This window comes from Hypanus sabinus, chromosome 4 (assembly GCF_030144855.1).
Source record: "Hypanus sabinus isolate sHypSab1 chromosome 4, sHypSab1.hap1, whole genome shotgun sequence".
Lineage (NCBI taxonomy): Eukaryota > Metazoa > Chordata > Chondrichthyes > Myliobatiformes > Dasyatidae > Hypanus > Hypanus sabinus.
Genome location: NC_082709.1, coordinates 45,030,714 through 45,058,612, shown reverse-complemented (window position 1 = coordinate 45,058,612; position 27,899 = coordinate 45,030,714). Strand labels below are relative to the sequence as shown.

Genomic DNA, 27,899 nt, shown 5'->3' with positions numbered 1-27,899 from the left:
TGATGTTGAAGGGGTACTTGGCTATGTAACAATATTAAAAGTGAAGGAACATCCAAACCCCTGAAGAAATAAATACTGTGGTCATTTGGGAGACAACATGTTTGTTACATAGGTGTTCACAATTAAATCTGTGGGCAGATTCCAAATTCAATGAAAATGGGATCTGAATGTATTACATATGCAGGTCAGGAAACACTTCACATGAAAAGCTCACAAGAAATTAAACTTGCATAGGGCACCTGGCTCAAATGAAATACATTCCAGGTGTTTCTCAAAGAACAGCAGAAGGAATTAGGGAAGAGTCCTTTCATCTTTAAAAAGCTTTTCTTTCGCTTTATTCTTAACACTTCCCAATTTAAAACATATCTTTGGTCCACCTTGATGAATTTCTAGGTTCATCCTATGACACACGTAAATCTAATGGCAAACTCATTGATAGGTTATATTAAACCAGATTTAGAGCCTGAGGATGATGAAACTAATAAAAAAAATGATGCATGAAGAAGCAAACAATTCTAAACCAGTCCAGCAATCACTGTAATTAAGGGAACCTTTATAAGAATTTCACTGACCATTCACACTGCCCAGCCAAAGAGCACAGCGGCCACAATGAGTAGCCATGCTGGCTTAGGCTGAACAATCATTCTCAGACATCTGTCATAAGTTTTAAGGAGAATAGTAAATTAGAGTGCAAGTTACCTGAATTCTGTTGATGTGTTTGGCAAAGTTCGGGAAGAAAGGCTTTTAGAGAAGATTAAGACTCATTGAAATAATGTCGAATTAGCTAGCTGGAATGAAGAATGGCTTGGCAATAGAAGGCAGGAGGTAAAGATAAATGGAAAAGATTTTGTCCAGACCAAGAAAGGAATGAACTAGATGTGTGTCTAAGTGATTTGTTGTTCCAGCATTATTAAACAATATTAATGAATGGGAGGGTACCTATACTTTATTCTGAAGCACTAAGTTATATGACTTGTACACAAAGATGGGCAAAGTTCAAATGGATCTAACCTAATTAAGCAGATGGAATAAGAATTGCCATATAAATCTTAAAACAGAAATGCAATATAAAGCAAACAGAACTGGAAACACTTACACAGCGAGTCTTTCAGTAGTGAAAACTGCAGACAAAAACCCTGGGTCTAGAAACTCAATCATATTGGGTAGCATTCATGTGCTGAACATGACTGAAATTTTAAGTAAGCTGACCTGTCAAAACCAGGAACTGAGCTCATGGAGCAATGTGAATGGAACAAGGTCATTTGCTTCTTCATGTTAAGTGAGAAGTAAATATTGGCCAGGATCCCAGCAATAACTGCATTGCTTTTTTTGAAATTACTACATGTCTAGTGACCACCTGAGATAGTAGATAGATGAAGTCTCATCACAAAATAGGCCTGTCAGAGTTTAGTACTCTTTCATAATGTACAGGAGTATTAGCCTAGATTTTATGCTCAAGTACATGAACATAGAACATTACAGCACAGTACAGGTCCTTTGACCTACAAGATTGTGCTGACCCTATAACCTACTCTAAAATCAATCTAACCCTTCCCTCCCACATAGCCATTCATTTTTCTGTCATCCAAGTGCCTATCTAATGTATTTGCCTCTATCACAACTCCAGGCAGAGCGTCCCACGCACCCACCACCCTCTGTGTAAAAACCTTATCTCTGACATCCCCCCCATATGAGAATAAGAGATGTTGATCCACAAATCTTTAGAAGGGTGTGGTAAACTATGTATACCTGTCAGTACGTGCCCCTTTACTGACTGCTCCTGTGGCTCCTCCCACAGACCACTGTATAAAGGCGATTGGAGGCACTGCTCCTCCCTCAGTCTCCAAGATGTTGTGGTCTCTTTTGATACTAATAAAAGCCTATCGTTCACCTCCCATCTCCGAGAGTTATTGATGGTGCATTAAAGGGCTTGTTTGTATGTTCTAAATTGTATGCGATGAGGAATGCAAAATGAAATTAAATCACAATGGTTCTTCAAAGATAAAGTTTTGATCTACCTTTGGATAAATGCTAAGTTAACTTGAAGAGCCCAACCTTGGTAGATTCAGTATAGTAAGTTGTCCCTGTTATCAACTTGTATCGGAAAAGTTAACACCAGGGCTTGGCATAACCATTTATCAACATTTTATCAATATTTCTATTTCTGTGCAAGGAGCTGGTTAGATGATCAACAGAGGTTAACCACTTGGGTTTTCTGTTTGGCTAATTGTGTTGCAGGCAATTTGAACAAAGAACAACACACACAAAATGCTGGTAGAACACAGCAGGCCAGGCAACATCTACAGGGAGAAGCGCTGTCGACATTTCAGGCCGAGACCCTTCGTCAGGACTAACCAAAAGGAAAGATATAGCAAGAGGTTTGAAAGTAGTGGGGGGAGGGGGAAATGCAAAATGATAGGAGAAGACCAGAGGAGGTGGGATGAAGCTAAGAGCTGGAAAGGTGATTGGCGAAAGTGATACAGAGCTGGAGAAGGGAAAGGATCATGGGACGGGAGGCCTCGGGAGAAAGCGGGGGTGGGGGGAGCACCAGAGGGAGATGGAGAACAGGCAAGGTGATGGGCAGAGAGAGAGAAAAAAAAACAAACAACTAAATATGTCAGGGATGGGGTAAGAAGGGGAGGAGGGGCATTAACGGAAGTTAGAGAAGTCAATGTTCATAATATCAGGTTGGAGGCTACCCAGCCGGTATATAAGGTGTTGTTCCTCCAACCTGAGTGTGGCTTCATCTTGACAGTAGAGGAGGCCATGGATAGACATATCAGAATGGGAATGGGATGTGGAATTAAATTATGTGGCCACTGGGAGAACCTGCTTTCTCTGGCGGACAGAGCGTAGGTGTTCAGTGAAATGGTCTCCCTGTCTGTGTCGGGTCTCACCAATATATAAAAGGCCACACAGGCAGCACCGGACGCAGTATACCACACCAGCCGACTCACAGGTGAAGTGTCGCCTCACCTGGAAGGACTGTCTGGGGCCCTGAATGGTGTTGAGGGAGGAAGTGTAAGGGCAGGTGTAACACTTGTTCCATTTACAAGGATAAGTGCCAGGAGGGAGATCAGTGGGAAGGGATGGGGGGGACGAGTGGACAAGGGAGTCGTGTAGGGAGCGATCCCCGCGAAAAGCAGAAAGGCGGGGGGGGGGGGGAAAATGTGTTTGGTAGTGGGATCCCGTTGGAGGTGGCGGAAGTTACGGAGAATTATACGTTGGACCTGGAGGCTGGTGGGGTGGTAGGTAAGGACAAGGGGAACCCTATCCCGACTGGGGTGGCGGGTGGATGGGGTGAGGGCAGATGTGCGGGAAATGGGAGAGATGCATTTGAGAGCAGAGTTGATGGTGGACGAAGGGAAGCCCCTTTGTTTAAAAAAGGAAGATATCTCCTTCGTCCTGGAACGAAAAGCCTCATCCTGAGAGCAGATGCGGTGGAGACGGAGGAATTGTGAGAAGGGGATAGCCTTTTTGCAAGAGACAGGGTGGGAAGAGGAATAGTCCAGGTAGCTGTGAGAGTCTGTAGGCTTATAGTAGATATCAGTAAATAGGCCTTCCCACCGATCTCCCTCCTGGCATTTATCCTTGTAAACGGAACAAGTGCTACACCTGCCCTTACACTTCCTCCCTCACCACCATTCAGGGCCCCAGACAGTCCTTCCAGGTGAGGCGACACTTCACCTGTGAGTCGGCTGGTGTGGTATACTGCGTCCGGTGTTCCCTGTGTGGCCTTTTATATATATTGGTGAGACCTGACGCAGACTGGGAAACCATTTCGGTGAACACCTACGCTCGGTCCGTCAGAGAAAGCAGGATCTCCCAGTGGCCACACATTTTAATTCCACGTCCCATTCCCATTCTGATATGTCTATCCATGGCCTCCTCTATTGTCAAAATGAATCCAAACTCAGGTTGGAGGAACAACACCTTATATACCGGCTGGGTAGCCTCCAACCTGATGGCATGAACATTGACTTCTCTAACTTCCGTTAATGCCCCTCCTCCCCTTCTTACCCCATCCCTGACATATTTAATTGTTTGCCTGTTCTCCATCTCCCTCTGGTGCTCCCCCGCCTTTCTTTCTCCTGAGGCCTCCCGACCCATGATCCTTTCCCTTCTCCAGCTCTGTATCACTTTCGTCAATTACCTTTCCAGCTTCATCCCACCCCCTCCGATCTTCTATCATTTCACATTTCCCCCTCCCCCCACTACTTTCAAATCTCTTACTATCTTTCCTCTCGGTTAGTCCTGGCGAAGGGTCTCGGCCCAAAACGTCAACAGCGCTTCTCCCTATAGATGCTGCCTGGCCTGCTGTGTTCTATCAGCATTTTGTATGTGTTGTTGTTTGAATTTCCAGCATCTGCAGATTTCCTCGTGTTTGCAATTTGAACAAAGGGTGCCTTTCATGGAAGTCTGAGTCCTGCTCTCCCACTGTGACACCACCACCCCCTGACATGCACCCAGCACCACTGCAAGACAGTGAGCTAGAGTTCTACGAAGTAGTCCGTTGGACACCATCTGCAATGCCCAATGGGATGCAAAATCCAATGGGAACCAGTCTTGCATTGTCATACGTAAAACTCTCAGAAGTTTAGTGATTCAACACTTATTACTGCCCAAAAACTGAATCCACCATGCCCTCCCTTTATTGATTTAATAACCCCTTGTATATGCTTGCAATCATATACAGTGTTCTTCACAGGGGATTTAAATTACATGCAACAAAACATAACATTGTTAATAACATAAAATAACATGATTGAGGTATATAAAATTGTGAGGGAAATAGATAGGCAGAGTACTGGAAATATCTGAGGTCACCTTTATCACTCAGACAGTGGAGAGTACCAGAAAGACACCACCTGAGGGAATAGAGTCGCTGAGTGAATTTAAGTATCTACAGGAGCATTTAAATCACCTCGGCATAGGAGACTAAATACTAAGTGCTGGCAAATGTGCACAGACAGTGTGAGCTGAATGGCCTATTTCCACGCTGTATAACCATGACTCCTAACACTCTCTGTTACATCGTGGCCTTCTGAAGTAAAGAAAGAGTTTAATGTGGGGCAAAATAATTTTACTCGATAATTATTTATAAAATGCCACATTAATTCAATTTGAACATTTAAGCCTTAAGGGAAGCATTGAGCTGGCATCATAATTGCCTCTTCTGAGGATGTAAACTGATGTTTCAAGCTGCCATTTAAGCTTCTTAAGAAAAGCATGTTTGAGGACATGAAGTCGTGAAGTTTTTCAATTCCTTGTGTGACTCATATGGAAGCCATTGGAAGTTCAAAGCTCAAGGTAAATTTATTATCGAAGTACATATATGTCACCATATACAAACCTGAGACTGCTTTTCTTGCGGGCATACTCAATAAATCCATAATAGAATAATAACTATAATATAATCAATGAAAAACTGAACAAACTTGGGTATTCAACTAGTTTGCAAAAGACTACAAACTGTACAAATATGAAAAGAAAGAACTATTAATAATTAGAGCTAATAGGACTTGATGTTTTAATCCCTATGCTAAAGTCAGCACTCTCGATGTTGGCAGTAAGCTTGGAGTGGTGACGAGGAGGGTAGCTACTTCATCGGGGTCATCAGGTGGGCACCCTCCTTCTTTGACATTTCGTTGATAAGCCCACAACATCTCCAGAGGGCTCAATGGTGCTCCCTGGCATCCCAGATACACCCCCCTCAGTTCTGTACCTTCCTGTCTTCATCTTGCAGCTCATTTGTTGTCTTTCCTTTTAATCCAAATCCAATTGCTGCTTTTTCCTGTTGCATTTGACGAGGACGATTGTTTGTTGGAGGGAGACACCCCTCACCTCCATCTTCTTCAATAGACTGGTCGTAGATGAAACGTAGATGCAAAATGATTTGTAGATGCAATGAATCCCCTGCATCCCACTTCTACAGGGAAAATCTTGGTCTTCCAGCCGTTCTGAGCAGCTTCAGTTGCCAGTTCAGCATACTTGGTCTTTTTCCTCTCATAGACTTCTTCATCACCATCTTCCCATAGTACTGTCAATTCCACAACAAATGCCAGCTTGGCTGTTGTGGACCACAGGACTATGTCTGGCCAGAGTGTTGTAGCCGCAATGTCTGGGGGAAACACAAGCTTTTTCTCCAAGTCCACGTCCATTTTCCAATCCCGAGCAACATGCAGAATGCTTATATACTTTGATGTTACTTGGTGCTTTGGAGGTTGGCCTGCTGGTACAAATCGTGTAGTGTGGATATTTCCTGCTGATGTTTGTGGGAGAGCATTTACGGTGGTTTGCCTCTGTTCCAAGATTGATGCCAGCTGTCTGAGAACTTGGTTATGCCACCAAGTATACCGTCCCTGGCTGAGGCTCATGGTGCATCCTGTTAAAATGTGCCTTAGTGATCCATGAGCAATAAATTTCAAGAACATGAATCCTTGAAAGTGTTGTGTGAATATTTCAATGATGGGGTCAGTGAAGCTGAGTGAAGTTATCCCCTTTGGTTCAAGAGTCTGATGGTTGAGGGGTAATAACTGTTCCTGAACCTGGTGGTGTGAGTCCTGAGGTTCCTGTACTTTCTTCCTGATGGCAGACGTGAGAAGCGAGCAAGTCCTAGGTGGTGGGGTCCCCGATGATGGATGCTGCTTTCCTGTGACAATGTTTCATGTAGACGTGCTCAATGGTGGGGATGGCTTTACCCATGAAGGACTGGGCTACCACAATTTGTTGGAAAACGGTAAATTGAGCAGAAATTTTAGAGCAGGTTGCTTGAAGAGTTTATTTAAACATGACTCAAAACTTGTGCTAAAACTCCAAACATAATTTTCCCACTTCTCACTTTTTGACCTGAGGGCTTTTTGCACCTGCTCACAAGAGAAATTTTCAGCGAATGGCCCTTTCAACTAGAGCAGAAAAAGAGGAGCCTCGAGATGAAAGAGACTGAAAGAAAGACATAAAAGTAAGAAAATGTAGGTTCAGCAGCACTTGCTGCACAGCCCAGCTACTCTTCTGTTTCCTCAATGTCTCACATCAGGCATAAGCACTGCATCTTGATCACGTAGTCCTCTGGCGCAAAAACACAGCAAATTTCAGACCCAGAGTGTAGCATAGAGGGTGACAGCAGTTCTTCCAAAGCTGAATTTTAAGGTGTTCAATAATCAAAGTTGAAGTGCCAGCTGGTGCTGAAACACTTCACTGTTTCTCTGAAAGAACTAATTAGAAAGCCGCCTTTTAATTATTGTTGTTTTATTTATTATTCTGCTTCCTCAAAGCCATTTATTCCACCTTTTATCTCCTGAGAGTAATTTTGTACACTATTTTGATTCTGTAAATGGTAAAGAGCTTATTCAAGTTTAGAGTAGCAATGCGCCAGATTTCTTCTCACTTACTTCACTTGTTCCTCCATCTCACAAACACGACTGCCCCACCTTATCACAGATCTTCCACTTCGATTTTTTATCCCTGTCCTCTTTTCCATTAGAAGACTGCTGAAAGGTCATTGAACCAATGCATCAACTTCTCTTCTCTCTGCACAGATGCTGTCTGGCCAGTTGCATAAGTCCAGGATCCCATAGTTTGCTCTGCAATTGCTGTATTTTGCCTACTGTGCACCTTACACCAGTTCAAGCAGCTCAGTAACAGCACAGAGCGTGAGCTAAGACCTACTCCTTACTTCTGACCTATAACATCATTATACAGACTCTGTTCTCTATAATCACATGGTCTTGGTTAGAACACAACAGTCCCCACAATCAGCCACTGAGCAACTCTATTCTGAAGAATGTTCTCAGCCCAAAACACCAACTATCTATTCATTTCCACTAATGCTGCCTGACCTGCAGAGTTCCTCCATCATTTTGTGTGTGTTGCTTTGGATTTCCAGCATCTGCAGAGCCTCTATTGTTTAAAGCCTTATTCTTTTTTGAAATGCACCCATTACTATTATATGGGAAACAAAGTACCAAGCTTGTGCTTAACCAGCTCTTAACATGAAAGCTTAATGGAAAGAGAATCCAAATGAGGGGATATCTTAATTGCAAAGGGATTGTAATTTACAAACAGAGCAAGTTTATTACAATCGTACATGGTTTTGGTGAGATGGCACTTGGACTATTGTGCAAAATTTTGGTCAGTTTAACTTGGAGAGGATTTAATAGCTTTCGAGGCACTGGAAAAGAGATCTGCCAGGTTAATTCCTGGACTGACAGGGTTGTTCTACCAAGGGAGAAGTGCCAGGAGCAGCATCAGGACCTGTTTATGGCCTCTGTCAATCTCTCCAAAGCATTCGACTCTGTGCAAAGAGTGCTCTCATGGGACATCCTCCTCAGGTTTGGCTGTCCCAATAAACCTTTAACATCGTTCACCAGGTCCACGATGGGATGACTGCTCGGGTGACCATAGGAGGACAAGAGTCCGAGCCCTTCCTTGTACACACAGGGGTGAGGCAAGGGTGTGTGCTGACACCAGTGCTTTTTAACATCTTCCTCTTGTGTGTCACCAAGCTTCTCCACAACAAGGTTGAAGACAGCAGCAGTGTGGCAGTGGACGTCAGATTAGATGGCAATCTCTTTGACATCAGGAGGCTCAACGCAACCACCGAACTCCGTAGAGCGTGGGTCCTGGAGCTGAGTATGCAGATGACTGTGTTCTTATGGTCCATACCCTAGAGGATTTTCAGACTGTCCTTGCTGCGGCAATAAGAGCGTACAGCAGGATGGAGCTCACTATCAATACCACCAAGACAGAAGTGGTTTGCCAATGGAGTACTAGTGTCCCACCCACCCTACCTGGCTTCCCTGTTGGTGATGAAAAGCTGTCAGTAGTGTCATCTTTCAAATACCTGGGGAGCATTCTCTCTGAGGATAGCAGCATTGACAACGACTTCCAGAGCTGCATTAAACAGGCATCAGCTGCCTTTGGGAGACTTTGGCGTAGAGTCTTTCAGAACAGGAGCCTTCGTCCCTCCACAAAGTCGCCGTATACCAAGCGGTCTGTGTCACCATCCTTCTTTATAGCTGTGAAGCTTGGGTAACCTACAGCTGTCACATCAAGTCCTTGGAGCGCTTCCACATAAGCTGCCTACAGCACATCCTGGGAATTACCTGGCGTGAGTGGGTGCCTCACACTGAAATACTAATAAAGACCAACTGCAGAAGTATTGAGGCCATGATCACCCAGCATCAGCTGCAGTGGCTGGGGCACGTGATAAGGATGCCCCCATGTCGGCTACCCCGCAGAGTGTTATGCAGCCAGCTACATCATTGTCATCACTCAGCTGGAGGGCCGAACAAGTTCTATAAGGATTGGATGAAAAATGCTTTAAGGAAATGCAAGATCAGACCTGAGGACCTGGAGGATGTTGCTGCTGACCGTAACACTTGGCGACAGCTGTGTAGGGATGGGGTCCATGTTCTGGAGATGGAAAGAACAACCAGAAGACAGCAGACAGAGCCAGGAGAAATGCAGCCACGGTTGCCATCACTACCACATATACATGTCCCACCTGCAATAGAGATTGTGGGTCCAGGTTAGGACTGTATTGTCATCAAAGATCTCACCGTTAAAGGAGTGGAAGTCGTCATCAGATTTCGATGGACAACCAAAGAAGAAGACCAAAGTGGCCACTAGCTGGTGAAATTTTCCCTGATTCTGGCCAGAGAGAATGTATTAAAGTTCAATTTCCCATGCAACTCTTGGCATAGAAATGAATGGAAAAGGAAAACTACAAAAGATGCTAAAGGGCCACAAGCTCACTTGTCTAACCTACCTTCTCTATCCAAAGACTACAACCTAGCTAGTACTCAGAAAGGAGCAGTCAAGTACACTCACAGTCTGAATGTCTCACATTACATGCAAGGGCAAAATTGTCTTTCTATTTTAATTTTAAAACTGGATTGTATGAATATGAGAATTACGGCAAGCTTATTTTTATAGTTTATTTAGAGATGAGAGGCATTAATCGTGTGGATAGTTAGAAACTTTTTCCCAGGGCTGAAATGGCTAGCATGAGAAGGCACAGTTTTAAGGTGCTTGGAAGTAGGTACAAAGGAGATGTTGGGGTAAGATTTTTACACAGAGAGTGGCGAGTGTGTGGAATGGGCTGCTGACAAAGGTGGTGGAGGTGGATTCGATAGGGTCTTTTAAGAGACTCCTGGATAGGTACATGGAGCTTAGAAAAATAGAGGGCAATGGGTAAATTTCTAAGGTAAGGACATGTTCAGCACTGCTCTGTGGGCCAAAGGGCCTGTATTGTGCTGTAGGTTTTCTATGTTTCCATGTTTCTATACGAGCCCTTCCAGCTCAACAAGCCTACATAGCCCAATTACACCCACGTAACCAATTAACCTACTAACACACTTATCTTTGGACTGTGGGAGGAAACCAGAGCACCAGAGGAAACTCACACGGTCACAGGAAGAACATGCAAATGTCTTGCAGACAGCGGTGGGAAATGAACCCAGGTCGCTGGCGCAGTAATAACATTTCAGTAATTGAAATGCGTGGAGAACTACATATACCTGTCTGGACACGCCCTCTGCTGACTGCTCCTGTGGCTCCTCCCACAGACCCCTGCATAAAGGCAATCAAGGCCTTGGCCCGGCCTCAGTCTCCAGGATGTAGTATGGTGGTCACTCACTGCTTGTTCCTTCTTCCAGTCAATAAAAGCTGATATCTTGCCTTCACGTCTCAGAGTGAGTTATTGATGGTGCATCAAAATGTTACCAGGGTCCTTCACCTTTCAAATAAAACAGGAAACACTCAACAGGTCAGGCAGCATCCATGGAAATGCAAAACTGTTATGATTTCAGAAGAAATAATTATCAGGACTGGGAAGAGTGAGTTTAAACAAGTTGAAAGATTCAGAGAAAGTGGGATACATGAAGAGAACAGGCAAGGTCAGGGATAAAGTAAAAGAAGGAATTATTAAATGACTAGAAGAGAGATATAATGGAAAAGAGGATAGGAAAGGCTTAACTGGATAACAAAAGTTACATTCAAAGGCTTGTGAATGGGAGAAGAGGGAAAAATTTGGAATTCCCCAAAAAATCGGAAATCTGAAGCACTATAGCTGAACTTGCGATTTCCTGAAATTGTTGAAGTTCTGAAGGTTTTATAAGTTAAAAGGTAAGGAACATAATTAAAAGGCAAGGATCTGCTCCTTGAGCTGACCTTGGGCCATGGTAGGGGTATTAAGGGCTATAGGGAAAAGGCAGGTAGGTGGAGATGATTCCATGGCCAGATCAGCCATGATCTTATTGAATGGTGGAGCAGGCTTAATGGGCCAGATGGTCTACCCCAGCTTCTATTTCTTATGTTATTATGTTCTTATGTTGGAAAGTCTGCGAAGCCCACATTATTATCTTAAAAGTCAGGTTCCTGGAAAGGGTAACCTATCATATATTATGAATTATATATATTTTATTTCATATAACTTAATATAACTTCAGATAATGTCTTTCACCTACAGTGATCCTTGGACGATACATGTGGTAGTTTCATTATTATATCTGTGGCATTGGAAATAAAGGGGTAATTTGCTGAACAAGGAAGCCACTGAGGTTGAAGGTGTGGACTGAGGAAACTCTATCCTAATTCTACAAGAGAAGCAGAGAGAGCAAAAGTGCAGGAAAAAGAATGGCTATAGCTGGGCACTGTTACTGGGGTCTTCTCCAATGCACTCTCCTTCAGATCTACTACTTTCACTGTAGGTCCTTACCAAGTTATTCACTCAGTTCTAACATATAGGACACCACAGTGCAACTTGGTTTAAAATTAACTAATTAACTAAAAATTTTATTTTCTCAAGCTCTACCCAATTTTGCTGAAAAGGTCTTCAGCTTGCAACATTAACTCAGTTTGCACCACAGATGCTGCTTGTCCTGCAGAGTGTTTCCAACATATCTTGTTTTCATATCAGATCTCTGGGATTTACATTATTTTGTTTTGGAAGTTCGATTTTAATGCCTTTTTTTCTGTATTTTTAATATGATATTGGAATCCTACATTAACAAATAATTGAAATAGTCTAAATGAATCAAAGCCTGGATTTGCAACAATGATTGGCAGATGGGTGATTTAACCATCTGCATTCATACATTTTAGTTAAAGATGGAAATACAATCAGTGTGAAATATATTTGAGATATTAGATCAAAGTCCTCTCGATCAGATACCTGCTTTACATGCTAATTCATTAGCATGTGACTGGTCAGTCTGGACAAATTCCTATGGCTTGACAAATGCACAGGCTTCAGGAAAAAAGACCTGGTAAAGTGGCAAACAGTGGCAGTCTGAAGCAAGCTACCTGCAATTATTAATCAACAGCAGCTGGGGTTTCATTGCAGGAGAAGATTTACTGCACCCACTTGCCACTGTGTTCTTTTACAAAACAGCTTGACACAGTTAGTTGGAGACTGCATGAAAGTCATTTTCTTAATAATTAATAATTTTCTTATCTGCTCTGGAAAAGTTTGTACTCTGTGTGAGGATGGAGGAGATATGGTGTTGGAAACAGAAGAAATCATTTTATTGCTAGATTTTGTTGAAGCAATATCAAACCAAATAATTGTATTCCTCTAATTCTATTATAGTACAAGGCTGCATCAGACTTGAGTATGCACTGGAGACCCATTGCGAATAAAATGGTACGTCTCAATTAGTTGCCCTGGTAAAGTGCTTTAAATAAAAAATAATCTGTGATGCATGTAAATTTTATGGACCTACTGAATATTTGTCTGGGAACACTAGATACAAAATGCAGGGACAATTTCCTTTTACATGAGAAGTATGAAAATAATTTTTCCATTTTTAATACATAATGTTATGGCCCTTTTTTGCAATTACTGTATTTCTCACAACATGCTAATTCCTTTCCCACTCAATAAAGGGGTAATTTTGAACCTCACAAAAATCTTCTTTGTACTGCTTTTTAAAAGCTAGGACCCAGGAGGCTGACATATTACGAGAAATACTCAAGCAAATGTGTACGGTTATTTATAAACTCGGCACGAGTCAGGGTAGGAACCCAAGCAAACAAATCAACATCAATCCAAGCTCAATCTCAGCTTTTGCTTTGGGTGAACCTCAAGCAGATAATGAAAGTGAATGCTAAAGGACAAATAGTCCTAAATTCAGGAAAGCAGGATGAAATGACCAATGTTTAAGTTCAAACAAAAGCTCAGACAACTGCACAAATATGCAGTTGTCTTCAATGCCCCATATTTCTACATACCCCATCCACACCCCTGAAGTCATTTTTTAAGAGGCAAGCATTATTTAAAGCTTCTTCTCTGAACTTCTATTAGAACTTCACTAATTTTCATAAATGTACATTTCCCACCGACAGATATTTAACAGATTAAATGAGTTAGGCATTGCAACTGGTTAAATAGCTAACAAAGGAAATTTCTGTTAGTACTTTCCTGGAGTACTACAATCCAAATGGTTTGAAAATGACCCATAATTACTTAATAATATTGCTATTTTTATGTTCAGTTTTACTTTATAAGCAAATAAATAATCATGGAGGGAAATAATATTGATTAATTGAACATGAATGAAAAATAAGAAGGAAATCAGTTGGCAAGTTTAGAGTAACTATGAGAGGAGGCCTGTGTACACATATAGGTTAAATATTATAAATTCTATGCAATGTTATAAAAAGACTCCCACCTCTCAGGGCATGGTTTCTTCTCATCACTACCGTCAGAGAGGAGGTGCAGGAAGAGCTGCACAGGATCACAAGAGAGGTGGGTCTGAAGACCCATGCTCAATGTTTCAGAAACAGCTTCTTCCCCTCCGCCGTCAGATTTCTAAGTGGACAATGAACCCATGAAGACTCTCTCACAATTGTTTGCTCTCTTTTTGCAATACTTAATTACTTTAAACAAGCAGTACAAATACACCTGTAGTTCTTATTATAATTTATAGTGTAGCGCTGTACCCTTGTTGCAAAGCAACGAATTTCACAACATATATTTAGTGATGATAAATCTGATTCTGAATCGGAAAGACAAAGCATGCATGATTTTAATCCCATCAAGAAGAAAGGACAGCAAACTCATGGAAATGCCATCACTTGCAGGTGGCAGGCACCAGTCTGGCTTTGAAATATATGACATCACCTCTTTGTTGCTGGGTCTAAATCTTGGAACTCCTTGCCCAGCAAGATTGTGCGAGAACCAGATCAACTAGGCAGGTCACCACCTTCCCAGGAGAATTAGTCATTGCCAACAATGGCAGCCTTGCTAACCATGTCCACATCCTATAAATGTTTTTTTAAATTAAAATAAACACTAACAAAATTTAAATATCTTGAACAGAATTGAAAATGCATATTCACTGAGGCAAAGGTATATTAGGAATGATATTTTAAAATCTACACTCAGATCAGCTGTATTACCTCAGTGCAGTGAATATCAGAAAATTGGAGTGCGTGTTGACACACCCTAGTTTCCTCCACAAATTAAGTCTAAAATCATAATGTCCTTTTGTTAAGTTATGCCATTATTTTCTCATTATCATTTGCTTCAAAAATGAAATAGTTCTATTTACTGATAATTCCACTGCTTTATGAGATAGCATTTTGAGATCCCTGGTGGTTTAAATCTAAATTCTCAAAATGGTAAATAGTCTGCAGGAAAAGGAATATTCCAGTTGTAAATGCTTATTACTTGAAATGTTCCCATTTTATCTATCTGACTGATGACGCCTCTGCCAGTGGCTCTCTCTGTATAGTTCGAACAATGTAAAAGTGCTTCAGCTCCTCACTTCTCCAATGAAATGTAAACTGCCCAGCCAAAATCAAAGTACTACTTAACAAAATTCACTGGTTTAGGTGTAGCTGGGAGCATACTGTACTTCCCAAATTGAAAATAAATAGGAAAAGGGAGATGGCTCCAGCCTTCAAACACAATTTTCCTTCCATGCATTACTGGCACTGACCCTTCTAGGAAAAAGAATCTCATGCAGTGACTACCCTAGCAACTTCATTCCTCGATGTCAACTTAGACCATGCCATACCGTTTAGTTGTGAGAGAGTGAAGCGGGCGGTAAAGTTAAGAGCAAGTCAGAGCCATGGTCCCAAATGGCCCAGTGAGAGACCAGGAACCACAAAATGGGAGACTATCATCTTTGGTATCTTTCTCTACCACCTTCCAACCTTCCAACCTTCCAAACAACAAATCAAAGTCAGTGCCTCCTGGGTCTTTGCAGATGAAAGTTTTCTAAGCCTGTGCAGTAAAGTACGTGATCAAAATAAAATGCCTGAGAATTCTCAAAGGGCTCAGCAGCCTACCTTTAACACAAATCACCTTGCATGAGTCATATATGGAATATAGATTCATGCAGAAGGATCATTATTACACTGAAGTTGGGGGAATGGAATCTTGCTCAAACTGAACAAATCCAATATGGGATGGGATTGTGGATCAGGTCCATTCTGGCCTGGCATGTAGACTCACACCCATCTCCACCCTACCCTTCTGAAGAAGACTGATGAAATCACATTGATGCAGAAGGCATCCAGTCCATCAGCTCTGGGTATTCATGTTTTGCGGAGCATTGGCTTCTGACTTCCAACCTGAATCCAACAGCCATGATTCACTGTGCAGCACACTCCAGCAGGGAGCTGCAGGCCAGAGGCTGCACAATCACATACAACAGAGGACAGGACAGCACCAGACAGGCCATTTGGCCCATAATGTTGTGCCAATCTTGATGCCAATTTATACTAAATGTCCTCCTCCTGAGTATTTTCCACAACCCTCCATTTCCTAAATATTCATTTCTCTATCTAGAAACTGCTTAAATTCCACTAACCTGCCTGCTTCTGCTACTATACCTGGTAACTTATTCCAGGCACCTAACATTCTCTGTATGAGAACTTGTCCCTCATGTCTTGTCCCTTTAAATTTCCCCCTCTAACCCTGAGCATGTCCTCGGGGTTTGGCTTTTCTACTCAAAGGAAAAGATTCTGTATCTTTACCCTATCTATGTCTCTCATAATTTAAAACTCCTTTCCCCTCAGTGTCTGATACTCCAGGGAGGACAGCCCAAGATTGACTCAGCCTTTTCTTATAAATCATACACTCTAATCTAGGCAACATCCTTCTTCTCCCTCTTCTGCAGCCTTTTTACATTCTTCCTACAATGAGGTGACCAGTACTACACACAATACTTCAAGTGTGGTCTAACTAATGTTTCACATCCTACAGCCACAGTTTAACTTACTTACTCTTGTACTCCACGCCTCTATCAATGAAGGCAAGTATTGGTTTGGTTCAATATTTTTTTAGGATCAGTTAAGGAAGTATTACTTCCTTACCCACCCACATAACTCAACTGCAATCTGATGAATGTTTGTGTTTCCTGAGGATATATTCAGAAATAGAACAAAGTATTGCCCCTTGCATGGAAACCAAGCTCCCAGTGAACACAAGCTCACACCTCAAACTGCCTGATGGGTGACACGAATTCAGCAATTTTGATTGTACTGTAGACGACCAAGAATAGATAGTGTGCGATTAACAGAAATGGCAAGCTGTCGTAATAGCATCTGATAAGGAGATGGTGGACAGTGCAAGTCATTGTAATAAGTAGCTTGAAACAGATTAAACCCAGTACTTTACCCACCCTGACTCAGTAGTTTATTAAATTAAATACAAACGACAACAAAATGCAATCAGAACTCAGTAACCTCAGCACACAAGGAATGGAAATGAACTGTCTCCCTGCTACAGACTTCTAAACTTTGCCTTTAGTTTCCTATGAAACTAAAATACCCCAAAATTTAAATGATGTTGACTGAGAAGATTTATTATGGAAAATTAGTATGTCCTTTCAGAGTCCAAAGAGCAATTATTGTGTGTCATACTGACACCATAAAGTTGTTGGCTGTGTCATCTTTAATCAATTACTGCATGATTACATTTTTCTGCAATTGTGCAACAGCATTAATGCGCACATTCAGAGCTCAAAAATGTGGACAATATAAAATTCTTAAGTTGTTTTTCTACATGAGAAAAGCAGTCCTCGGAGGCCGATAAAAGAAAGGAACGTATTTTTGTTTTACAAATATTACTATTTCAAATGCTGTTAAAGGACCACAATATCAAATTCAATCTATGCTGAAACTGGTAGATAATTAAGGCCCTATCAACATTAGCTTTGTTGAACAGTTCACGTGCATCTCATTTTCATTCATTATTGACTTAATGCCTTCAAACAATGTAGATTTGCAGAGATACTTGCTGGATAGGCTTGCATGTGACACTGATTACATCCTAATAAGAGCGATTATTGTCAATTCTGTGCTAGTGCTAGCTGGGCGGTATCTCACTGCTTATTCCAAAACCATTTAAATGATGCATATTAAAATTCCAATAACACCATCTCAGAATAAAACTGTTGTGGTCAATGCAGACTTTGCATAGTTTATCATACATGCGGGTGTATCTGTCTTAAGCTGACTCAGTCATGGAATGACTATCGGTTTGAGCGCATACAAGATGAAAATCAAGTATTTTTCTTTAAAAAAAACACTTCACAGAACCTGGAAGTTCTCTTTCGTTCTTCACTATCTGGAAAGGATTACAGGATACTGCTGTTTAGCTCAAATATGCCGTGGTTCTTTCTCCTGTCTAAATTCTGCTTTGTAAAAATTGATGCAGATTATCTTTGCTATTTATATTTTCAAAGTCTGTAACTGGTACACCAAATTAAAAGGTGAAGCAAATATGTAATCAATGTAATTTCTCAAGATTGCATTGCTTTCAACCCACAATTTTATTTTCCAAGTGTGTTATAACACACCCTGCTTAAAAAAACAGGCAGACCATCCACATTCAAGCTTTGTCAATATTAGTCTTGATGCATCTGCTTGGAGGTTCTGTGAAAAAGGACATCGTTGTTAATTACTCCTTTGCTTTGGAGGGAGTGCACCAGCCAACATTACAATCCCTGCTCAACATGCAGGTCATCGCACTAAACTACTTGACTATAAACACCAGCTCCTCAGTATTGCTAATTATCTGCTAAACTACAGGAGTTATTGGCTCTTAGATTCACCTTCATTTAGTACTGAACCAGTCAAGAACAAGACAGTGGCCAGGTGCCGGTATGAGAAGTGCAGAGAAAACCCAGGCAACTCTGCTTTTGACTAACAACTGGAGTTTTCAAAGGAGACAAAAGATTAATGAAAAGGCCTGCAAAGAATGGAAACATATAACAGCATCAAAACTGATCATTCAGCCTGTGATGCCTCTGCCAAGTATGATGCCAAATTAAATTAGTTCCTTTTGCCTGTGTAATCATGCACCTATCTAAAAGGCCCCTACTTCCACTACCATCCCTAGTGGTACTTTCCAGGCACCTACCAGTCTGTGTTAAAAAACTGCCTTGCACATCTCCTTTACACTTTAGCTTTAATATGCCATGGTTTCTTCCCCTATTTAAACTCTGCTTTATAAAAGTTAATACAGATCATTTGGCTATTTATATTTTCAAACTCCCTCACACCAGCAAAGTAAAACAGAGCAGTGGGAAATAGAAAGTCCCTCTTTATCTGCTTACAGAACAGGACTGATACAAAGATGTGGCTGAGCCGGAGGCACACAAGAGCAGCAGTGAGAAGAACATACCCAACGGTATAGATGCAGATGTAACTGTGGACTGGGCAGAGTTCCAGTGAGCCTAAAACTTCTCTCCCCGGTGAGGATCACCTTCAGGCAATGGAATCTTTCCACCAGGTTGAGGAAAGTGCTCCTGCTCACACTGTCCTCAATGCAGACGGTAGAGGCACCATTCGCGAACAAGAGAAATCCCGCAGATGCTGGAAATCCATGCAACACACAGAGGAACTATTCAACGGGCTTTGCTCATGCATCTCGCGTGCAACTGCTGCACTGAGAGAGGGTGGGCTGGGTTGTGGATCTTCTGTTCTAAAGTCATCCTGGGATTCAGGTAGATGCACTCAGCTAAGACTCTGCGCTCTGACCTGGGGTCAATACTCTCTCCTTGATGTTCAGTTGGGTCATGACTCTTTACTTGCTAATTGCTCCCGTTTTTTTGTAAGGTCATGACCTTGCATCCCACCTATCCTGGGACACAGTGCTCTCCCTCGAATAGGAACAGAGAAGTTCAAAAGACACTGCAGGGGCATCAACTTCCTGTGGCAATTAGTTCGGGTGGAACGCATAATGACTTGATCATGTGCCTAGTTGTTGTGTGCCAGCTTTCATCTCTCTGTCAGCTTACTCCATGCACTTCCAGCAACATGAAAGGGAGACCCAAGTGCGTTAAGCTGATCCCTGTTAGCACTCAGCCTCCCTTGCTTTTCCATTCAGCAACACTTGGGCACTGAGACCCCTGTGAGCCCTAGAATAAAAATTCAGACCATTCAGCCTCCTGGTCACCCAGCAGTTGGTAATCCTTTTATTATTGTCAACTGTACCAAAGTACAGGGTAGAGCTTTTGCTTACATGCCGTCCAGTCAGATTGTGCCATACAGAATTACACCAAGGTACCAAATTTAAAAAAAAATGCAGAGTATAGTTTGGCAGTTTCAGAGAAAGTGCAGTGCAGGTAGACAAATAAAGTGCAAGGGCCATACACAAGCCACCAGAGCACTCACCAAAACAGAATGTGAAATCTTACATATGCAGCTGAACAAAACCGGCTTGCTGACAACAGAGTGGCTTGGACTGGATACATAGAACTAATCACATACCCTTTCACTCTGGCAAGATTTCAGATACATATTAAGCCTTAAAATACAAAGCAGTTCATGGGTATAACTGTAAGATATAGCACAGGCAAGACCAGCCGACCACTTCCACTCCTTGTTTCATCAAGATACATGATCTTCAACAAAATAATTGGCTCGAAATTTGTCCCTCATCTGCAGTGTTGAATGCGTATTCTAGAAGTGGTGCGCTGCACTTGTGAAATTTGGTTCCACTTCTTTGAGTATGTGAATTCAGGTAAATCTAGGTATGAATCATGAATGTTCATATAGAGTTTGCATATGGAGTTTTCTCCCAAAGTCTGAGTTAACTCTCCTCATTCAACTCAGATGAACACTCATAATGCAGCAGACATTCCAATGGGGTAAACACACAGCACCCTGTATAAAACAACACACACAAAATGCTGGTGGAACACAGTAGGCCAGGCAGCATCTATAAGGAGAAGCACTGTCGATGCTTCGGGCTGAGACCTTTCATCAGGACTGTGTCTCGGCCCAAAACATCGATAGTGCTTCTCCCTAAAGATGCTGCCTGGCCTGCTGCGTTCCATCAGCATTTTGTGTGCTTTGTTTGAATTTCCAGCATCTGCAGATTTCCTTGTGTTTGCACCCTGTATCAAGCCCAGATCATGAAACTTGTCACCTAACTCCTAAGCAGACACTCAAAGGTGGAAACAAAGAGCCAGAATTGAAGCGATTCCTCAATTTTAAAGCCATTCTTCCCAAAATAGCTAGTCGGGTTGAGTTTATTGTCGTACGCACAAGTGTGGTGAGGTGCAGGTACAATGAAACACGTCTATACAGGAGCATCACAGGCACATATGTGCAGATAATGCACAGATCATAAATTATATGTAAAACTATACCATAAAGTGAAAAACTAACACCAAAGCATCCTGAGAATTTCACGAGCATGAAGTGCACAATGAAAAGCACCATAAGGCTCAGCCAGCAGTGTCAGCAACAGACATGAGGTAAACACGGGAGATAATCCAGCTTCCTTCTTTAAGTTGTTTTTATGGTGATAATATGAAGATTAAAGTTTGAAAACCATTAAACAATTATTTATGCACATTAAGCACAGCAGGGTAGAATTTCCACTTTGAGCTTAATCAACCAGTTGGACTCAAATTGCATTTGAAATTGCAATGATTTTCTGGTGAAGCTATGGTTCAGTATCCACCCTTACTCATTTGCATCATCACATCCATAAAATCCTTCCTGAACCAGTATATTCATTACTACTGCTCTCCTTGATGTATTTATGACTGGTAAACTGGTGTCCTATTTGTATTTTTGTTCTGTTTATGCTCCAGGTTTAGCAGAAATAAACTACGCTTCACAGACAGATCACTGCTCTAGCTTTAAGTACCCAAAAATGAATTTGAGGTCACCAAAATGGATTTAAAACTCCCCAAAATCACTTCCTGGTTTCTATTTATTTAGTTTAAAGACGCAGCAGAGTAACAGGCTCTGGAGGCCCAACAAGGTTGTCTTGCCCAATTACACCCACGCGACCAATTAATTTACCAAGCCATATGCAAATCTTTTCTTATAGGCTAAATACTTCGGAATAGGTACATTTACTTGTGGGTTTGCTTCTAAAATGCCAACCTCAGTTTAAAAGCCTTCTTAAAACTGTGGACACTCACACTGCAAATGGCTTAGATAGGTTGGGGGTCAGGGTGGTTATTAATGAGAGTGGGGGAATGTTTCCAATGCAATGTTTTTAAAACCAGTATTAAAGAACTTAAAAAATCAGATATATCAGACACACGATGCTGATGTGAAAGCAGATTACAGGGTCAATGAATCACAGAGGTTGACATGGTCGTAGAATTTGCAGAGCTGGTGTCTGTGCTGCAGAGGTGCTAGTGAGAGAAGCAGGAGGTGTCACTGCAATGCAGCGTTTTGGATTTTGAAGGATTACAATATGTAAGATCATTTGATGATTTATCAGAACTCAGTCCTAGTCCAGGAATGCACTAGGGGAAAAAAAGCCTTGTGCTAGAAGTGCTGGATGCTCCAGAAGCCTGTCTGAATTCTCCTCAACGCTTTGAAAGAACTGTTTCACAAGGAATGCCATTGCCCCTTGTCTCCCTGATGCAGAAATCACTTCATGCCAAAAGTGGCAGGAGGATGTGAAATGACTGGCAAACAATTGTCACTACACTTCACTCAGAACACAATTGATTTTCAGTTGCATAATGATGAAAGAAATAGCATTAAGCAATAGCATTTCTAGGCAAATTTATCCTGAATAATTTGCAATCAAATTTCAGTAATCCCTAAAGCAGGTTTAATCAATTTCAATCATAATGCACAGTGAGATTAGTACTAAACAGCAGAGGCTGGAGGCAGCAGAAGTTTATAAATTGGAATTGTGAGAGCTTTACCTTTAAGACCACAAAAAAATGATTTCCGCTAATATAGAAAACACAATGTCAGTCCAATGAGTTGTGATTTAGATCCTCCAGAGATTGAGATCTTGGGTATTGATTTTTTCCTTTGTCAGGATAGGTAAAAATGCACAAAAGTTGTTTTTGTTTCTTTTTCATGGAGGAGGAGTTAAGTAACTAAGCCAAGTGAGAGTTTAATACACTTAACTCCAAAGTGGAGCAAATCATTGAAGACATATCTGTGTGAACATCATTGGTGAACTAAGTTCTCTTTTCATACAGTTAAAATAAAGAAAGATGTGTGATAATTGATTTTCCAATCCACTTAGAAGTTTAGAAGATATGCACTTTGAAAATTTATTCAAACACTAAAGAATAAAGTCTTATTGACTTTTTCCTTTTTTTTATATTATGCACCAATCTCCATCTTTTGATTTCCATGGTTATTTTCCTGGATTTGTACTATGTAATGATAGATGAGTTATTAAAAATGGCTTAAAAAGTTAGAAGTTTAGAAAGAGACAATAAAATAACGCAATGCGTGATTATTAACTTTTAGGTAACTGACCAAAGGTTAATGTAAGGAGAATTAATTTAACTAGAGAAAGCTCACACATTGTTGACAAAGCAACTCAAGAACAACCCAGTGAGTTTTAATTGCACCTGGGGAGAAATTAGTAAATAACGAAACCTTTAAAAAATGAGATTCAAAGGTCAGTGCTATCAATGATAGACTACCAACTACTAAGGTTTAGTGATCACACCTAGTCTTCTGTATGAATAAAGCCAGAAAGTGGAATTTGGTTGAATAGGAAGGCTATCACAAATATGCTTTGCAAAACTTAAATTTGGTACACCAACCCCACAATACAAACAAGAAAAAACAGGAACTTTTATTAAGCAATATCATTTACCTTTGGCAGCTGACTTTTATTATGAATAACAACTGTAAAACTGATGTTTGACCATTAGTAAAACTTTTTATAGTTTTATTGTTGCAAGGTTTAATAAATAAGCAAAGTTATTCATTTAAAATGTGCAATAGTTAAAGCAAAATATTCTTCATTGGACACATAGTCCACAAAGCTGATTATCTCTTATCTCAAAAATGCCTTTGAACCTCTCATAAATTAACAAGACTGTCCCTAACACTGTGGAGTGTGTCACAGTTACTGGGAATCCTTCTAATATTATTTAAAGGACATATCTATTAACATAGCATTCTCGAACAGAGGAGAGCTGAGTTGCTGACCTGAACCGAAGGCAGACTGCATTTAAAGGACTGGTGTTTTCACATACTTTAAACAAAAGCAATGATCACAAGTTCATTCACAGGCACGCTGTAACCCCCGGAGATCAATACGGATTTGTTCTTAATTACAGATAAATGAACCCTGATTGTCGCCTGAAAACGTTGAAATCCACTTGCAAATGGTCTGAAGGAGTTCCAATGATCAATGTTACATCCTGTTAACACTTCACACAAGCCTGTGCTCAGATGCTGGTTAATCATTTCAGTCAGGGGCCACTAACAAAGCAGGTCAATGCCAAGCATACTCCTGGACATCATTTTAATTTGCCCTCGTATACCATAGTTTGATAGGGCAGGTATAAAAGAACATTTTCTTCCTATTTAGAACTATCAAAGAGAGACACAGCCATTTTGTGGGCAGTCTGCTTCCAAAAGCAGCCTAGAAAGAAGACACAGTAGTTAGAATATTATATTAATATGTTAGAATATTGTCTCCAGTGGGATTGTTATAATTAAAACACATGGACAGATGCCTGTTAGACAAGGCTGACTTTCACTTATGAATCTTTGTTCTGAGCACTTGAGCCATTGATTGCAGTGAATGGGACACCGCATATATATAAGCAAGTGTCAGGATGAGAGATAACCCTGGTGACATTTCACTCCACCACAAGTACCCTTCTCTGATGCAAAATTCAGCAATGTGCTGTGGCGCTTGCATCCCTGGCATTAACCAAACAGCTCACAGGGCTATCAATGCAATTATCATAGAATGCTATTGAATGTAGTGGCTGAGAAGCCTCTGCCCAGACTGTCTTCTGAGAAGAAAAGGGCCTTGGAGATTGAAGACGACTTATAAAAAAGGAAAAGGAAGCAAAACTCAAGATCATGTCCTCACTAATGAGTTCAACATGCTAATGTAAGTCTATGGGAACATAAGAAATAGGAGCAGGTGTAGGCCTTTTGGCTTGTCAAGCCGGCCCCACCATTCAATAAGATTATGGTTCATCCAGCCATGGACTCAACTCCAACTACCTGCCTTTCCTCCACAACTTTCAATTGCCCTGCTGTGCTAAAATCTGTCAAACTGTCTTAAACATATCCATGAGGTAGACTCTACTGCTTCCCTGGGCAGAGAATCCCACAGATTCACTAGCCTCTGGGGAGAGTAGATTCTCCTCATCTCTGTCCTAAATATATTCCCCCAAATCTTGAGGCTACCACCCTGGCTCCAGTCTCACCTACCAGTGGAAACAACTTTCCTGCCTCCATTTTATCTAAGCCTTTCATAATTTTATGTTTCAATAAGATCTCACTCATTCTTCTGAATTCCAGTGAGTATAGGTGCAGACTCTTCTCCTAGGTTAACCCCTTCATTGCTAGAATCAAGCCCATAAACCGCCTCTTCCAAAGCCAGTATGTCTTTCCTCAAGTCAGGGGACCAGAACTGGATCCAGTACTTCAAGGGCGGCCTCACGAGGACCCTGCATAGATGCAACATCCCTGTTCTTAAACAAGAGAAAGCCTGCAGTGCTGGAAATCCAAGCATTACACACAGAATGCGGGAGGAACTCAGCAGACCAGGCAGTATCTACGGAAAAAAGTACAAGCGACATTTCGGGACGAGACCCTTCGGCAGGAATGGTCCTTAAATTCAATGTCTCTAGCAATGAAGGCCAACATTCTATTTGCCTTTTAGATGACCTGTGGCACCTGCAAACCAGTCTTTGGTGAATCATGCATTTGGGAAGATCTTACTGAACTGAGCTTCTGCAACAGGTGATTTATGTACATTTATCCCTGACATTTTGATCTACTTTCAGGCAAGTGATGACTGTGTGCCTACTTTCCAATGTCATGGAAACATCCAAATCTTTTGTCATAAAGTGCTGAGATGGCTGGCATTGGTAGGGGTAGAGTAACTGGACTGGTCATCCTGGCCTCAAATCCCACTATAGCTGCAGCTGAATTTAAATTCACTTAATAATCTGCATCCTAAAATATAAGAAATGTAGGCCACAAGTAATTGGATTATTGTAGAAACCATTATGATTCAGCAGGAAAATTCAAAGAAAGAGGATCTGCCTTGTATGCTCTACAGTGGCATGGAAACGTTTGGGCACCCCGGTCAAAATTTCTGTTACTGTGAATAGCTAAGCGAGTAAAAGATAACCTGATTTCCAAAAGGCATGAAGTTAAAGATGACACATTTCTTTAATATTTTGAACAAGATTACTTTTTTATTTCCATCTTTTACTGTTCAAAATAACAAAAAAAAAAGTAAAAGGGCCCAAAACAATAATTTGGGCACCCTGCATTGTCAGTAGTTAGTATAACCCCCTTTGGCAAGTATCACAGCTTGTAAGCGCTTTCTGTAGCCAGCTAAGAGTCTTTCAATTCTTGTTTGGGGGTTTTCACCCATTCTTCCTCGCAAAAGACTTCTAGTTCTGTGAGATTCTTGGGCCATCTTGCATGCACTGCTCTTTTGAGGTCTATCCACAGATTTTCGATGATGTTTAGGTTGGGCTCCATGAGGGCCATGGCAAAACCTTCAGCTTGTGCCTCTTGAGGTAGTCCATTGTGGATTTTGAGGTGTGTTTAGGATATTATCCTGTTGTAGAAGCCATCCTCTTTTCATCTTCAGCTATTTTACAGACGGTATGATGTTTCCTTCCAGAATTTGCTGTTATTTAATTGAATTCATTCTTCCCTCTACTAATGAAATGTTCCCCGTGCCAATGGCTGCAACACAAACCCAAAGCATGATTGATCCACCCCCATGCTTACAGTTGGAGAGGTGTTCTTTTCATGAAATTCTGCACCCTTTTTTCTCCAAACATACCTTTGCTCATTGTGGCCAAAAAGTTCTATTTTGACTTCATCAGTCCACAAGACTTGTTTCCAAAATGCATCAGGCTTGTTTAGGTGTTCCTTTGCAAACCTCTGATGCTGAATTTTGTGGTGAGGATGCATGAAGGTCATATTTGTGCAGGTGTCACTGCACAGTAGAACAGTGCACCACCACTCCAGAGTCTGCTGAATCTTCCTGAAGGTCTTTTGCAGTCAAACGGGGGTTTTGATTTGCCTTTTCTGGCAATCCTACAAACAGTTCTCTCAGAAAGTTTTCTTGGTCTTCCAGACCTCAACTTGACCTCCACCATTCCTGTTAACTGCCATTTCTTAATTACATTACAAACTGAGGAAACAGCTACGTAAAGACTCTTTGCTATCTTCTTATAGTCTTTGCCTGCTTTGTGGGCATCATTTATTTTAATTTTCAGAGTGCTAGGCAGCTACTTAGAGGAGCCCATGGCTGCTGATTGTTGAGACAAGGTTTAAGGAGTCAGGGTATTAATAAAGCTTTGAAATTTGCATCACCTGGCCTTCCCTAATGATCACTGTGAACAAGCCATAGCCCTAACATGCTATTTAAGGTCTGAGACCTTGGTAAAAGTTATCTGAGAGCTCAAATCTCTTGGGGTGCCCAAACTTTTGCAAGGTGCTCCTTTCCTTTTATTCCCACTTTGAAATCGTACAAAACAAAAATAATATGCTAATCCTGCTTAAAATGTTGAAAAGAATGTTTCATCTTTAACTTTATGATCTTTGGAAATCAGTTCATCTTTTACTCGCTTAGCTATTCACAGTAACAGAAATTTTGGCCAGGGGTGCCCAAAGTATGCCACTGTATGTAGGCTTAACTCACCAATGTTGTTGGTTCCAAAATAGTCTAATACTTTGGAAACTCAGGTCAAGAACCATTCTTCCTATGAAGAGTAGTGAATTTCTGGAATTTTCTGCCTGGCTCTTCAGTCTATCTGGCCAGTGTTTAAATTGACCAAACAACAGAAGAGCGAGAGGATCCTACACCCTAGAGAGGTTCTGTGGAGGATATTTAAGGTGGAGGTAGTTGAACAAAGATCACAACAGTGAAGGTTACAGGAAATAGAGAGATAAGAGGTGATGATGTGATGCAGGTTTGAGGGAAGCAAGTGACCCACACACACTGTTATTTTCTTATGTTTTTACATTTATTTATATTGTCAAATGAATGCTGATTTTGTCAGTTACAGCCAGAATATAAAATTTAAGTAAAATTTTTTAAAAAAGCAAAAGGAGGTAAGAATATAATGGGGAGAATCATGAAGGTTTTCTTAACTCAAACCAACTTTCAGCACACATCCCAAAACACCCAGGGCTTTCTTCATTCAGTATTGTAGGTTGCAGAAAACCCCTCCCTTTATCAGAGGTGAACAAAACTTGAAAAGAAATTAGGGTAAAGAGACTTAAAGGGGATCTAGGGGGTCTTTTATACACACAGAAAATAGCGAATACTTGGAATGCAGTGGCGGAGAAAATGGTGGAAGCAGAAATCAAAAGTACATTTATTATCAAAGGATGTATGAATTATACAACCTTGAAATTTGTTTGCTTACAGGTACCCACTAAACAAGAAACCCGAAAGAACCCATTTAAGGAAAGAAATAAAAGACCAACACCCG

The 27,899-nt window shown here is 41.2% G+C and overlaps 1 long non-coding RNA gene across 4 annotated transcripts in view; it reads right to left on the bottom strand.

Moving 5' to 3' along the window:
* The window catches only part of LOC132392707 (uncharacterized), an 81,356-nt gene extending 59,105 nt beyond the window's left edge, over positions 1 to 22,251 (bottom strand). For 2 of the 4 annotated variants that reach the window (XR_009511626.1, XR_009511627.1), the window contains exon 1: positions 22,143 to 22,251. This is a non-coding gene — a long non-coding RNA (uncharacterized LOC132392707). Of the gene's footprint in view, positions 1 to 10,520; positions 10,572 to 22,142 lie in introns of those variants that run through there. The other 2 variants (XR_009511629.1, XR_009511628.1) reach the window with 2 other exon arrangements.
* Between the last annotated feature and the right edge of the window lie 5,648 nt (positions 22,252 to 27,899).